General features: G+C 47.9%; 1 pseudogene; it reads left to right on the forward strand.

Annotated features, from left to right (window-relative positions):
- Positions 1-676: 676 nt before the first annotated feature.
- Positions 677-2,223, forward strand: LOC123067332 (glutathione hydrolase 3-like; annotated as a pseudogene).
- The last annotated feature ends 1,033 nt before the right edge of the window (positions 2,224-3,256 follow it).

Consider the following 3,256-nt stretch of genomic DNA (forward strand, 5'->3'; position numbering starts at 1 on the left):
CCTCTTCGATTCCCTACTTCCCTAGTTAGTTCTTCTTGTCTCTCTCACTTCCCGCGTGCTACCCTGGATCGTCCCCTGCAGTTGCAATTTCAACCATCTGGTAGGGTCAGGTTTTAGGTAGCAGTGCTTTTTTAGGGTTGGTTTTCTTTTGTATATGAGTTTTTTCAGAGTTTGCAGTGCTAGTGTGTGCAGTGGCGGAGCTACATGCAATGCTGGGGCCATTGCCCCCCCCCCCCCCAGCTGTAGCATATTTTCTGAAGGAAAAAAATTAAGAGCCTTAAAATAAAAAGATTGTTCTCATTTGGCCCCCCCAAAGGTGCATATTTTCTGAAGGAAAAAAATTAAGAGCCTTAAAATAAAAAGGTGAATTTATAGAAAAATCACATAGTGGGGATGAGCTATTTAGGTATTATAGATTATAGATGTGGCCGTATGCATCGTTCTGATGCAGAGGCCGGGGAGTCCCCCTTTTCGAAAAAAAAACAGATGTTGTTTGGTAGATGTTAATACATTTTTCTATAAATTTAGTCTAACAAAGAATGTTTAACTTAAAGAAAATAACACACCACATATTATGGAGAGGAAGTCGTACTAGTAATTGCTCACGTGCTCGTGGTTAACCGCACTGTTTATGTGCAACCTGAATGTAAACCAGACCATGTACGCCGCCGACCCGATGTCCAAGTTCAAGGGCGCGCTTGCCATGGGCGTCCCGGGGGAGCTCGCCGGCCTCCATGCCGCGTGGTCGAGCTACGGCCGTCTGCCGTGGAAATCGCTCTTCGTGGCGGCGATCAAGCTCGCGCGCGATGGTTACACCATCGTGCCCTTCGTCGCCAACGCGCTCAAGGCAGTGGAGGCCAACGTGCTGGCCGACCCCGGCCTGCGTGCTGTGTTCGCGCCCGAGGGGCAGGTCTTGGTCGCCGGCGCACTCTGCCGCAACCCGGCGCTCGCGGACACGCTGGAGGCCGTGGCGGAGCATGGCATCTCCCTGCTCTACGGTGGCGCCGTCGGGGAGAGGCTCGTGGAGGACGTGAGGAGAGGTGGAGGGGTGGTGAGTTGGTAACGATGGAGGATCTGAAGGGGTACAGGGTGGAGGTGAGCTCCGCTTTGCGTGCCAATGCCATGGGGTTCACCTTCCTTGGCATGCCGCCGCCGTCCAGCAGCACCGTCGGCATGGCACTGGTACGTCACTTGCAGTCCATGGCTTAGCACTGGTACGTCGCCGAGTGATTATTGTTATGACGATGATTTCATGTGTATGCAGGTGTTGAACATCTTGGGTGGGTACAAGTCGGCGGAGTTTCTGAGAGGATTTCTGGGCGTGCACCGGCTGATCGAGGCGGTTAAGCACATGCTGGCCGTCCGGATGGACTTCGGCGACCCTGGCTTCGTCAACGCCACTGGGATCGTCTCCGATAAGGTCCGGCAAAGGATCGCCGACAACACCACTTTCCCTCCGGCCTACTACCTCCCAAAGTAAGTCCTCCGTTCGAATATGTCCCTGTCGATCGGTCATCTTCAATACGCATGCTTCCTTTCAAATGACAAACTCTATGTATGTGTGTCAGGTGGAGCCAGCTGCGTGACAATGGCACGAGCCACCTGTGCGTGGTGGACGGCGACCGGAATGCGGTGGCGACGACGACGACGGTGAACTATTACTTCGGTGCACAGGTCCTCTCACCGTCCACCGGCATCGTGCTCAAGAACGAGATGGACGACTTTTCGGTGCCGTCATCGTATCCGACCCCCGACCACCTCCCACCGGCGCCGGCCAACTTCATGACGGGGGAAAGCGACCGCTCTCATCGATGACACCGACGATTATCCTCAAGGATGGGCAGCTGGCTGGCGTGGTGGGCGCAAGCGGCGGCACCAACATCATCTCGGCGGTGACACAGGTGTTCCTGAACCACTTCGTTCTAGGGATGAGCCCTCTCGCTGCCGTGCAGAGCCCAAGGGTGTACCACAGTCTCGTGCCGAGTGTTGTGCGGTACGAGGACGAGACAGTGGTCGATGGGGAGGTCATCGAGCTCAAAACAGAGGCGAGGGAGTTTTTGCGGCAGAAGGGTCATGTGCTCAAGGGCACTGTGTGGTCAGCCCGTGTGCCAGATGATAGTGCAGGACTCGAAGGATGACATTTTACATTAAAATGATGACATTTTTAATAGTGAGAGGATGTCATTTTTAAATACACTGGCATGGCAATTATATTTTTACTAGATGATACCCCGCGCGTTGCTGCGGGAACACATGCTAAAATCATGAGATAAATGCCTGAAACATTAGTTGGAAAACTGTAGATTAGAAGTTCATATGAATAAGAACAATACAACTTTTGTCCAAGCACACATGATTAATATAAAGATAGATAAGCTTTTGCATCATTTATAAACGATGTTGTTTTCCATAGAAATATGGACAATTAATGAAAAATTGTATTAAATGGGAATAACCCAATATCACAGATAACATAACGAAGGTGATATAAACAGCATAATTTTAAAATGTTACACCTTATCTCAAGTACATAAACGTACTATATGGCAGACAAATGAGAGTCAACAATAGGCAGAGGCATTCCATATAAGGTGGTTGAAGTCTTGGAGATATATAGTAATTTTCCCTTCAGATGGTATTGCGTACATTATGCTTTTTTGCGGAGGTGTTTATCTCATCTCCTCTTAAGATGTTTCTTTTCTTTTTTGAAACAATCAGGGTCACGATCATATTCTTAAGATATTTCAACGGAGTTGAGCTGGTCAATTCCTTGGTAGTCTATTATTTCATGTATGCCTTTGTATCATTAGTAGCACTCTTCCTGCAAAAGAGTTGAAGGCCAAAATCTTGCTGCTAGGGATCAGAGATAGTGTCTTCTAAGAATACCCAAAAACACGCTACTGGCATAGTTACCTTGTACCAAACATATGTTCAGATCTGAAATGCACAAACTAATTCTCAATATAAAAGTGTCCCGGGCAAGAAGCAAAGAAATTCAGCCAAAAATTACATGAAATTTCTTGATTGAGCCTCGAATAAATGGAAAGTCAGCCACAAATCCCAAAGGCATAATTGAAATCCAGAAAGAGCAAAGTTTTTCTGATGGAGTTGCTTGGAAACAGCTCAGCAGCATTAATGAAAGCAGCTAGCAGAATCAAACTATTGGTAATCTGAATGCAGTACATTTTTCATCTCTCAATCAATATTCAAGCCAAAAACAAAAACTTTTTGCTTCCGCTGTTGGCTCCTTTTTTAT

This window comes from Triticum aestivum, chromosome 3B (assembly GCF_018294505.1).
Source record: "Triticum aestivum cultivar Chinese Spring chromosome 3B, IWGSC CS RefSeq v2.1, whole genome shotgun sequence".
Lineage (NCBI taxonomy): Eukaryota > Viridiplantae > Streptophyta > Magnoliopsida > Poales > Poaceae > Triticum > Triticum aestivum.